The sequence below is a fragment of the Ranitomeya variabilis genome, chromosome 7 (genome assembly GCF_051348905.1).
Source record: "Ranitomeya variabilis isolate aRanVar5 chromosome 7, aRanVar5.hap1, whole genome shotgun sequence".
NCBI classification, from domain to species: domain Eukaryota; kingdom Metazoa; phylum Chordata; class Amphibia; order Anura; family Dendrobatidae; genus Ranitomeya; species Ranitomeya variabilis.
The window spans coordinates 165,360,456-165,373,266 of NC_135238.1; the positions used below are offsets into that span (position 1 = coordinate 165,360,456).

The 12,811-nt window shown below is 48.0% G+C and overlaps 1 long non-coding RNA gene across 1 annotated transcript in view; it reads left to right on the plus strand.

The window, feature by feature from the left end:
• The first annotated feature begins 220 nt into the window (after nt 1–220).
• Nucleotides 221–12,811, plus strand: part of LOC143785739 (uncharacterized) — a 28,202-nt gene continuing 15,611 nt past the window's right edge. Inside the window, exon 1 of the long non-coding RNA XR_013218069.1 lies at nt 221–465. This is a non-coding gene — a long non-coding RNA (uncharacterized LOC143785739). The remainder of the gene's footprint in view (nt 466–12,811) is intronic.

Sequence of the window (12,811 nt, forward strand, 5' to 3'; positions counted from 1 at the left end):
AGCCCCACGCGTATCGCTGCAGCAGCTTCGTCAGGGGAAGTAAGGCTGTAGGTCAGTTATGAGGTTAATATAGCAATGGGACAAATAAAGTAAATACAAACCGGTGTGCAGACATGTCTCGGTAAGCCAGTCGCAGCCGCCGCATGGAACAAACAGGAAGTGGCTATAGCCAGGAAGTGTATGCCGTCATCATGGTGCAGATGCACATGCAGGACGGCAACACTAGAGGGAGCAAACCGCGCATGTGCTGGGTGAAGCACAAATGAGAAGCGCCGAATAAAGCACAAATAATGTGCACCGTGTGTAGAAGAAAGAGGGAATAAAGCACAAACATACAGTTTGATAAAGTATGTGAAGACAAGGATGGAATAAATAAGTAGACAATGCAACTATGACCTATTATAAAGCAGTCAAATTTTGTCAGATATTAGTATAAATACGAGAGAACAGGAACAGAGATCCCAGGTAAGATAAACAATAACCCCATAAAGATTGATTGAACAGGGGAGCACGGAAGAGCAATAGTTAATGGTGGCAGCAGACCCATAGAGTTAATACAGTAAGATTACTAAGGATATAGTATGCCATGTTATACCCAAATATGCATATTGACACCACAGATGATAAAAGGCCACCTTTAAACAGTATCAACCTATGAGATAGATATTGGAAGAGGACACCAAATTAGAGACACACTGGTGGACAAAATAGAAGGTTACCAACCTGGGTGAGTAGTGGGGACCAGATGAACACAGCAGGCTAGAGGTTGACTGCAAGTAGGTCCAAACACACCTAAATTGTTCTCTATGTGATAATACATCATGAGATGTGCTGTACATCCCACATGACATATACAATACACACAACGGAAATAAGCATATGTTTAACAAAACGTGTTATTGCAATAAGCTTCAGAGAGAACTACTTCATTTTGGAAACAATTTCAAGGGTGACATGATAGCAAGTACTGTATTCATGTACAGTATATATATATATATATATATAGCCGGTATGTGTCACAGAGGGAGTCTGCGCTGTAAGCCTGAAGTATTGTTGTTCTGGGAACTGTAGTCCCACAAGTATTTGTATAGTTAAAAGGGAGGCTTGCAGGGTTAGTTGGAGAGCTGGGCAGGACTGGCTAACCACACACACACCTCCCACCTATGGGGCTTGTTACCGGTACAAAATGTGACCAGGGTTTGGGTCACATGTTGAATGTATGGACCTGAATGGTCAGAGTGTGAAGTCCTGGATGGCCTGTGTGTTGGAATGTCCTGGAGGGGACTGGATTCCTGGAAGCACATGGTGAGGCCATGAACTGATGGCCTGTGTGTTGGAAGTGCCTGGGACTGGACTTCCTGAATAGCGCACTGAGAGGCCGTATTTGCAGAGCCTGTGATGACTACTGTGTTGGGGAAGCTACAGTTCTGTCTGCGGGTCTGGACTATCTGAATTGCCCTGGTCACAAGGACAGTGATCCCAGTTCGGCACCTTCCCTGGGAACCAGGACTGACAGGAGTCAATGTGTGGAGCAGGAGCCCCTGTAAGGTAACTCCTGATAAAAGGGGTTACGGGCAGAGAACTATCTACCATTGGAACAGACTGTGGGTGGTTGTTATGTTCCGAGGATGTACTGTATACAAGTATAATGAACTGTCGTGGTGTGGTTTATGATGCCTAAACGGTTTTTGTGAGAAACCGTGCCTGAGTGCTTTAATCCCGTTGCCAAGCGAGCGTCTCCCAGCACACTCAGGTAGCGCTATCTCACTATATATATACACTCACCGGCCACTTTATTAGGTACACCATGCTAGTAACGGGTTGGACCCCCTTTTGCCTTCAGAACTGCCTCAATTCTTCGTGGCATAGATTCAACAAGGTGCTGGAAGCATTCCTCAGAGATTTTGGTCCATATTGACATGATGGCATCACACAGTTGCCGCAGATTTGTCGGCTGCACATCCCAAAGATGCTCCATACAAGGCAGGATGGATCCATGCTTTCATGTTGTTTACGCCAAATTCTGACCCTACCATCCGAATGTCGCAGCAGAAATCGAGACTCATCAGACCAAGCAACGTTTTTCCAATCTTCTACTGTCCAATTTCGATGAGCTTGTACAAATTGTAGCCTCAGTTTCCTGTTCTTAGCTGAAAGGAGTGGTACCCGGTGTGGTCTTCTGCTGCTGTAGCCCATCTGCCTCAAAGTTCGACGCACTGTGCGTTCAGAGATGCTCTTAGGCCTACCTTGGTTGTAACGGGTGGCGATTTGAGTCACTGTTGCCTTTCTATCAGCTCGAACCAGTCTGCCCATTCTCCTCTGACCTCTGGCATCAACAAGGCATTTCCGCCCACAGAACTGCCGCTCACTGGATTTTTTTTCTTTTTCGGACCATTCTCTGTAAACCCTAGAGATGGTTGTGCGTGAAAATCCCAGTAGATCAGCAGTTTCTGAAATACTCAGACCAGCCCTTCTGGCACCAACAACCATGCCACGTTCAAAGGCACTCAAATCACCTTTCTTCCCCATACTGATGCTCGGTTTGAACTGCAGCTGCAGGAGATTGTCTTGACCATGTCTACATGACTAAATGCACTGAGTTGCCGCCATGTGATTGGCTGATTAGAAATTAAGTGTTAACAAGAAGTTGGACAGGTGTACCTAATAAAGTGGCCAGTGAGTGTGTGTATATATATATATATATATATATATATATATATATATATATATATACACACACTGCTCAAAAAAATAAAGGGAACACTTAAACTACAAAATTTAACTCCAAGTAAATCAAACTTCTGTGAAATCAAACTGTCCACTTAGGAGGCAACAGGGTTTGACGATCAATTTCACATGCTGGTGCAAATGGAATAGACAGATGGAGATTATTGGCAATTATCAAGACACACTCAATAAAGGAGTGGTTCTGCAGGTGGGGACCATAGACCACATCTCAGTACCAATGCTTTCTGGCTGATGTTTTGGTCATTTTTAAATGTTGGTTGTGCTTTCACACTCGTGGTAGCATGAGACGGACTCTACAACCCACACAAGTGGCTCAGGTAGTGCAGCTTTTCCAGGATGGCACATCAATGCAAGCTGTGGCAAGAAGGTTTGCTGTTGTGAAGAAACCAGATTGTATCTTAATTTCCCAGACAACCATGTTTTTTTGCAAACCAAAAGAACTGGCTTTTTATCTGTATATTGGCTTGTGAATTTAAGTGTTTATGTCTGGTGGGTCAAGGAGACAGACTTGCCAACTGATATACTATCTAACATACTGTGTAAGTCTGTAATAGTGACTGTGCATAGAGTGTGTAAAGCTTTGTTTATTGATGTGTGCTTATATGCTAATAGTGCTACTTAATCCCATCGCCATTGTTTACCTTATCTTGATGTTGGATTGAAGGACCCTGGGTAATTCTAAAAATAGCTTACATGCCTTGGGTATAAAAAGACTCAGAGATCACATCCTGGAGACTGAAGTAATACAGAGCTACCAGCCAGACATTCTGCAAACCACCCAACAGACAATAGAAAGGAATGCAGCTAATTCATCATGGCACCATCACGAGGGACACTGATCTATTATTCTATAGGAAACAACCTAGGGGTTTTCGGCTCCGGTTGGAAGGACACAGATCTGATCCAGTGACCATCTCTGAACCATGGATATGTTTGGAGAAAGGCCAAGTTTGGGACCCGCTGGTCACCTGGTTCCATGGAGATGGTCAGATAAGCCAGGTGGTGGCTCTCGTGTCAACTGGCTTTGGACCTTGTATGGACTCTATGGACAGTTCTTGGTCATCTCCCTATGCTTTTCGTTACCTCTTCTCTGTGCGTTCATCCACAGATAGAATAGCGACCCTGGGAGCTCTAGCATCATGTCATACTGGAAATACGTGGAGACGCAGTGATCTTTTATATGCGCCCATGTGACCCTGGGAGCTCTGACATCATGTCATACTGGAAATACGTGGAGACGCAGTGACCTTTTATATGCGCCCATATAACCAAACAATTCCAGCCATGGTGGGATTGTTCTGTTTGCTATTGTGTGTTGTGGTTCAATAAAGTATTGCCACACTGTTTTACCTTAACCCTGTGTTGTCTGTGTAGTGTATTGCCCACGGGGAGATAGAGCGGGCGTTCAGTGGTATGAGCCGTGGTCCACGCAGTCTTGCTAAAGACAGCTCAGCCAGCGGACGAGAGCACCCACTGGCCCCGTTTCTCCACAATTGGTGGCAGCAGTGGGACACTACTCAGCCCAGCGGAACCGGGGGAGCTGCAGGGGACTGGTGTTCTCACACACCATCCAGGGCTCCACAACAAGGGAGGTATACAGACAGACCCAGCAGACCATTGATGAGGCATGCACAGCAGGTTTTGGATGCCAATATATCCAACTCCACCAAATCGGCCTTGGGAAGAGGACCAGAGTGGCTATATGACCTCAACAAGAAATGGAAACTACAGGAGATGTTCCAGCTTCAACAGATTGGATAGAATTTAGGGCAGGAACTACAGAATGTGGAGGAAGCCATGCGTGGACCCAGTGTCACGGGGAGACTAGGTGGGCAAGAGCTAATAACCCGGGCCCCTGCAATTTCCCTCAGACTAGGGAAATCCTGACTGACCCTCTACCTAGAGTTTACACTGATGGTGTGCATGTCTAGGCCTCGACCCTCGCCCTGTCTCCTGTTTCAACCCTAGGCTGAAACCACCACCCACCACCCAGTGAAAAGATCATACACCAATACCCACAGATAGCACAGACAAGGATAACGGAAAATATACACCACGCCGCAGTCACTCAGGAATACACTATAAATGCGCAGGGCAAAATAAATACAAATATAGGAAGGAGTAAATAAGACAAAGGGAAATACACCACCAGCAACGATACTTCAAATACTAGCTCACCACTCCAGACCGAGATAACAACGCACAAGACAGAAGCTATAATCGGCGACGCCCAATGTTCAGGAGAACTATTTAAAGGCAATGGGCATGGCCCAGCTTCCAATCTGAGCATCAGGTAAATTAACCCCGGACCAGCTAGATAAAATCTAGCCGACGCCAATGAGCACATAGTGGTCAAAAGCGGAATTACCGCTGTCTGTCGAACGACCTGGTATGAACAGCGTCCGACATGACAGTACCCCGCCTTCTACGAGGGACCCCAGGGCCCTCACGGCTTATAGGACCTGGCTTGTCCAGATGGCGGCGGTGAAAAAACCTGACCAGCCAATCCGCATGAATGTCCGAGGCTGGTACCCAGGACCCATCCTCAGGCCCATAACCACGCCAGTGTACCAAGTACTGTAAAGTGCGGCGCACTACACGAGAGTCAACCACCTTGGAGACTTCAAATTCCAAATTACCATCCACCAAGACTGGAAGTGGCATAGGCGCCGCGTCCACAGAACCCACCACCTTCTTTAAAAGAGACCTGTGGAACACGTTGTGCATAGCTCCCAACCGTCCCTCATTGTGCGTGATTGTCCCGGATTTCATTCTTTGTCCTGCTGTCCAGCGCAGGACGCTGTGATCCCGGGAGACAGCAGGAGACCTCCCGTCACGCCCCCTTTTGTTAGGCCACGCCCCTTCCCCTGTATGTTCCTGAGTCTCCCAGTGTCACTGTTCAGAGAGGGAGAGAGGGGAGTGACTCACTTCTAGTTTCAGTTTGAGGTACGTAATTAGTAACACAGCCGAACACAGCCTGGGTGCCAGCGGCAATGTAAGCAGCAGACCAGAGTGTGAGTGGACTGCTGGAGCTGCTAATTATAATGCCTGGCTAATAATAATCGTGCGGAATGAGAGTGGGGCTGAGCAGGGAGGGACGGACACACAGCCTCCCTCTGTTTGCCTCGGCTGCTCAGTGCTGCTCACTGCTGTGTTCTTATTGCAGAGCGCCCAGTGTGAGTGAGTAGTCGATGTCACAGATCGGTGACTCACTGACATGTCTGTCTCCAGTCAGTGCATTTGAGGAGGAGCAGCTGCAGCTCCCACGGGGAGGGTGACGACACGACGCTATTGTGGCTGCTATTTCCCCACGCATAAAAGGGCTACCAAAGCCCCTGTGACAGTCTGACACTGTATCATCATGTGCTATGAGACAGCAAATCATGGCACATTTAATTCATTGCTCTACACAAAAATTACAAGCAGCTCCGCTCGGTACACATTCTGCTCCGCTCGGTACACAGACACACACGTGGCTCCACTCGGTGCACCTCGTACACACACGCGGCTCCGCTTGGTACACTTCGTACACACGCGGCTCTGCTCGGTACACCTCGTACACACACACGCGGCTCCGCTCAGTACACGTCGTACACACACGCGCGGCTCCACTCGGTACACCTCGTACACACACACGCGGCTCCGCTCGGTACACCTCGTACACACACACAAGCGGCTCCGCTCGGTACACCTCGCTCACACACACACACGCGGCTTCGCTCGGTTCACCTCGTACACACGCGGCTCCGCTTGGTACACCTCGTACACACACACACGCGGCTCCGATCCGTACACCTCGTACACACACACACACACACACACATGCGGCTTCGCTCGGTTCACCTCGTACACACACACACGCAGCTCCGCTTGGTACACCTCGTACACACACACACGCGGCTCCGCTCGGTACACCTCGTACACACACACACACGCGGCTTCGCTCGGTTCACCTCGTACACACACGCGGCTCCGCTTGGTACACCTCGTACACACACACGCGGCTCCGCTTGGTACACCTCGTACACACACACATGCGGCTTCGCTCGGTTCACCTCGTACACACATGCAGCTCTGCTTGGTATACCGCGTACACACACACACGCGGCTCCGCTCGGTACACCTCGTACACACACACACGCGGCTTCGCTCGGTTCACCTCGTACACACACGTGGCTCCGCTCAGTACACCTCGTACACACACGCTGCTCCGCTGTATAGATCAGCTGAGATGCTCAGTTCAGAGCGGGCTCAGCACCGGAGCCCGCGCTGAAACAGGGTTTATTACCTATGTCGTACTATTACGGCATAGGTAATAAAGCAGTTAAAGAACAGCACCAGAATGGGGGGGGGGCATATACCAAGATAAGGGATATATATTACCAGGATGGGGATATATATACCAAGATGAGGCCCAGTATAAGGGACATATACCAGTGTGTGTATATAGATAGACTAGCTATTGAACCCGTTCTACGCCCGGGTGGCGAGCATTTATATTGGTATATGGTCTCCATCCTGATATGTACTGCTTCCATCCTGCGTTCCAATCCTGTCATTTGCTCCCATCCTGCGCCCCCATCCTGTCATGTGCTGCTCCCATCCTGCGCCCCCATCCTGTCATTTGCTCCCATCCTGCGCCCCTATTCTGTCATGTGCTGCTCCTATCCTGCGCCCCCATTCTGTCATGTGCTGCTCCCATCCTGCACCCCCATCCTGTCATGTGCTGCGCCCCCATCCTGTCATTTGCTCCCATCCTGGCCCCTATTCTGTCATGTGCTGCTCCTATCCTGCGCCCCCATTCTGTCATGTGCTGCTCCCATCCTGCGCCCCCATCCTGTCATGTGCTGCTCTGTTGTGGATTCTGTTTGTGGGCTCCCTCTGGTGGTTACTGCTGGTACTGGGTGACTTTGGTGGGTTGCGGCCTTTGGTTTCCACCTGTCCATCAGTGGCTGGGTGTTTCCTATTTTACCTGGCCTTTCTGTCATTTCCCTTGCCGGCTATCAATGTATTCAGATGTGCTCTGTTTGGTTCCTGCCTACCTACTCCCAGATCTTTCAGGATAAGCTAAGTGCTGATTTTCAGTTGTTTGGTTTTTTGTCCAGCTTGCTTATTATGTCTCTATGCTAGCTGGTAGCTCTAGTGGACTGAGGTTCTCCCCATGTGCCATGAGTTGGCACATGGGTTCTTGTAATCTCAGGATGGTTTTTTTGATTAGGGTTTTTTGCTGACCGCTCAGTCCCCTTTTGTATCGTTCTGCTTTCTAGTTTACAGCGGGCCTCAATTTGCTAAAACTATATATATCATCTCTATGTGTGTGCCTTCCTCTCATTTCACCGTCAATACATGTGGGGGGCAACTATATCTTTTGGGGTTCATTCCGCTGGAGGCAAGTGAGGTCTTTATTTTCTCTGCAGTGCTAGTTAGCTCTTAGGCTGGTGCGTGGCGTCTAGAACCAACGTAGGCACGCTCCCTGGCTATCTCTAGTTGCGTTTGTCAGGCGTAGGGCAGCGGTCAGCCCAGGTTCCATCACCCTAGAGCTCGTCCGTAATATATTTGTACTTTGCTTGTCCTGTGCTATCCCTAGCCATGGGGATTCATGACAGTATAGCCGGCCCACAAAGTGTTAATTGTTTGGGCTGAAGCAGGAGAAAGAGAAGTGTTTAAGGGAAATTTTTTTTTTTTTTTTTTTTTCCCTTCAGAGTTTTGCTGCCTAGCCCTTAATTGCTGTCTAGCTGCTTCTTACCTCCTCTTAACCCTTGAATGGCTCTGATCTTAGCTGTTTAACATGGATGTCCAGAGTTTGGCTTCCAGCCTGAGTAATCTCGTGGCAAAAGTTCAAAACATACAGGATTTTGTTGTTCACACTCCCATGTCTGAACCTAGAATTCCTATTCCAGAGTTCTTTTCTGGAGATAGATCTACCTTCCTGAATTTCAGGAACAATTGTAAATTGTTTCTTTCTTTAAAGTCTCGCTCCTCTGGAGACCCTGCTCAACAGGTCAAGATTGTAATATCTTTCCTGCGGGGCGACCCTCAGAATTGGGCATTTGCATTGGCACCAGGGGATCCTGCATTGCTCAGTGTGGATGCGTTTTTTCTGGCATTGGGATTGCTCTATGAAGAACCTAACCTGGAGATTCAGGCTGAAAAGGCTTTATTAGCCCTCTCTCAGGGGCATGATGAAGCGGAGATATATTGTCAGAAGTTTCGGAAATGGTCGGTGCTTACTCAGTGGAATGAGTGCGCCCTGGCTGCAAACTTCAGAAATGGTCTTTCTGAGGCCATTAAGGATATTATGGTGGGGTTCCCTACGCCTACAGGTCTGAATGAGTCTATGGCTATGGCCATTCAGATTGATCGGCGTTTACGGGAGCGCAAACCCGTGCACCAGTTGGCGGTGTCTTCTGAACAGGCACCTAAGACTATGCAATGTGATAGAATTCAGTCCAGAAGTGAACGGCAAAATTATAGGCGGAAAAATGGATTGTGTTTCTATTGTGGTGATTCAGCTCATGTTATATCAGCATGCTCTAAACGCACAAAAAGGGTTGATAAATCTTTTGCCATTGGTACTCTGCAGCCTAAGTTCATTTTGTCTGTGACTCTGATTTTTTCACTGTCTTCCATTTCCGTTGATGCCTATGTGGATTCGGGCGCTGCCCTGAGTCTTATGGATTGGTCATTTGCTAAACGCTGCGGTTTTAGTCTGGAGCCTCTGGAAGTTCCTATTCCTCTGAAGGGAATTGACTCTACACCATTGGCTATGAATAAACCGCAGTATTGGACACAAGTGACCATGCGCATGACTCCCGTTCATCAGGAGGTGATTCGCTTCCTTGTACTTTATAATTTACATGATGTACTAGTGCTTGGTCTGCCATGGTTACAAACTCATAATCCTGTCCTGGACTGGAAAACAATGTCTGTGTTAAGCTGGGGATGTCAGGGGGTTCATGATGATGCACCTCCGATTTCAATCGCTTCATCTACTCCTTCTGAGATCCCTGCGTTTTTGTCTGACTATAGGGATGTTTTTGAGGAGCCTAAGCTCAATTCGCTCCCTCCGCATAGAGATTGTGACTGTGCTATAGAATTGATTCCTGGCAGTAAGTTCCCTAAGGGTCGTTTATTTAATCTGTCACTGCCAGAGCATACTGCTATGCGGAATTATATTAAGGAGTCCTTGGAAAAGGGACATATTCGTCCATCTTCGTCCCCTCTGGGAGCAGGTTTTTTTTTTGTGGCAAAAAAAGATGGTTCCCTGAGGCCTTGTATAGATTATCGCCTTCTGAATAAGATTACAGTCAAGTATCAGTATCCATTGCCATTATTGACTGATTTGTTTGCTCGCATTAAGGGGGCTAGGTGGTTCACTAAGATAGATCTTCGCGGTGCGTATAATCTGGTGCGGATAAAACAGTGAGATGAGTGGAAAACCGCATTTAATACACCTGAGGGCCATTTTGAGTATTTGGTAATGCCTTTTGGACTCTCCAATGCTCCGTCAGTCTTTCAGTCCTTTATGCACAATATTTTCCGTGAATATCTGGATAAGTTTATGATTGTGTATTTGGATGATATTTTGGTGTTTTCTGATGACTGGGAGTCTCATGTTTTACAGGTCAGGAAGGTGTTTCAGGTTCTGCGGGCCAATTCTCTGTTTGTGAAGGGCTCAAAGTGTCTCTTCGGAGTCCAGAAGATTTCTTTTTTGGGGTACATTTTTTCTCCTTCTACTATTGAGATGGATCCCGTCAAGGTTCAGGCGATTTGTGACTGGACACAACCTACATCTGTTAAGAGCCTTCAGAAGTTCTTGGGGTTTGCTAATTTTTATCGTCGGTTCATTGCTAATTTTTCCAGTATTGTTAAACCTTTGACTGATTTGACTAAAAAGGGTGCTGATGTTGCTGATTGGTCTCCTGCGGCCGTGGAGGCCTTTCAGGAACTTAAGCGCCGGTTTTCTTCTGCTCCTGTGTTGTGTCAACCAGATGTTTCACTTCCTTTTCAGGTTGAGGTTGATGCTTCCGAGATTGGAGCGGGGGCGGTTTTGTCACAGAGAAGTTCTAATGGCTCGGTGATGAAGCCATGTGCATTCTTCTCTAGAAAATTCTCGCCCGCCGAGCGCAATTATGATGTGGGTAATCGGGAGCTTTTGGCCATGAAGTGGGCATTTGAGGAGTGGCGTCATTGGCTTGAGGGTGCTAAACATCGTGTGGTGGTCTTGACTGATCACAAGAATCTCATTTACCTTGAGTCTGCCAGGCGTTTGAATCCTAGACAGGCTCGTTGGTCGTTGTTTTTTTCTCGTTTCAATTTCGTGGTTTCATACCTGCCAGGTTCAAAGAATGTGAAGGCAGATGCTCTTTCCAGGAGTTTTGTGCCTGACTCTCCTGGAGACTCTGGGCCTACTGGTATCCTTAGGGATGGGGTAATATTGTCCGCCGTATCCCCAGACTTGCGACGTGCATTGCAGGAGTTTCAGGTGGATAAACCGGATCGTTGTCCACCAGAAAGACTGTTTGTTCCGGATGATTGGACAAGTAGAGTCATCTCCGAGGTCCATTCTTCTGTGTTGGCTGGTCATCCTGGAATATTTGGTACTAGAGACTTGGTGGCCAGGTCTTTTTGGTGGCCTTCCTTGTCTAGGGATGTGCGTACCTTTGTGCAGTCTTGTGAAGTGTGTGCTCGAGCTAAGCCTTGCTGTTCTCGGGCCAGTGGGTTGTTGTTATCCTTGCCCATTCCGAAGAGGCCTTGGACGCACATTTCCATGGATTTTATTTCTGATCTCCCGGTTTCACAGAAAATGTCCGTTATCTGGGTTGTGTGTGACCACTTTTCTAAGATGGTTCATTTGGTGCCCTTGCCTAAGTTGCCTTCCTCCTCTGAGTTGGTCCCTTTATTTTTTCAGAACGTGGTTCGTTTGCATGGGATTCCGGAGAATATCGTTTCTGACAGGGGATCCCAGTTTGTGTCTAGATTTTGGCGGACGTTTTGTGCCAAGATGGGCATTGATTTGTCTTTCTCGTCTGCATTCCATCCTCAGACGAATGGCCAGACGGAGCGAACTAATCAGACCTTGGAAACTTATTTGAGGTGTTTTGTTTCTGCTGATCAAGATGACTGGGTTGCTTTTTTGCCACTGGCCGAATTTGCTCTTAATAATCGGGCTAGTTCGGCCACGTTGGTCTCTCCTTTTTTTTGTAATTCGGGGTTTCATCCTCGTTTTTCCTCTGGTCAGGTGGAGCCTTCGGATTGTCCTGGAGTGGACGTGGTGGTGGACAGGCTACATCAGATTTGGAATCAGGTGGTGGACAATTTGAAGTTATCTCAGGAGAAGACTCAGCAGTTTGCTAATCGCCGTCGCCGCGTGGGTCCCCGACTTCTTGTTGGGGATTTGGTGTGGTTGTCTTCTCGTTTTGTCCCTATGAAGGTCTCTTCTCCTAAGTTCAAGCCTCGGTTCATCGGTCCTTATAGGATCTCGGAGATTCTTAACCCTGTATCTTTTCGTTTGGATCTCCCAGCATCGTTTGCTATTCATAATGTGTTCCATCGGTCGTTGTTGCGGAGGTATGAGGTGCCCGTTGTTCCTTCGGTTGAGCCTCCTGCTCCGGTGCTGGTGGAGGGAGAATTGGAGTATGTTGTTGAGAAGATCTTGGATTCTCGTGTTTCCAGACGCAAACTCCAGTATTTGGTAAAGTGGAAGGGTTATGGTCAGGAGGATAATTCCTGGGTGGTCGCCTCCGATGTTCATGCGACTGATTTGGTCCGCGCCTTCCATAGAGCTCACCCTGATCGCCCTGGGGGTTCTCGTGAGGGTTCGGTGACCCCTCCTCAAGGGGGGGGTACTGTTGTGGATTCTGTTTGTGGGCTCCCTCTGGTGGTTACTGCTGGTACTGGGTGACTTTGGTGGGTTGCGGCCTTTGGTTTCCACCTGTCCATCAGTGGCTGGGTGTTTCCTATTTTACCTGGCCTTTCTGTCATTTCCCTTGCCGGCTATCAATGTATTCAGATGTGCTCTGTTTGGTTCCTGCCTACCTGCTCCCAGATCTTTCAGGATAAG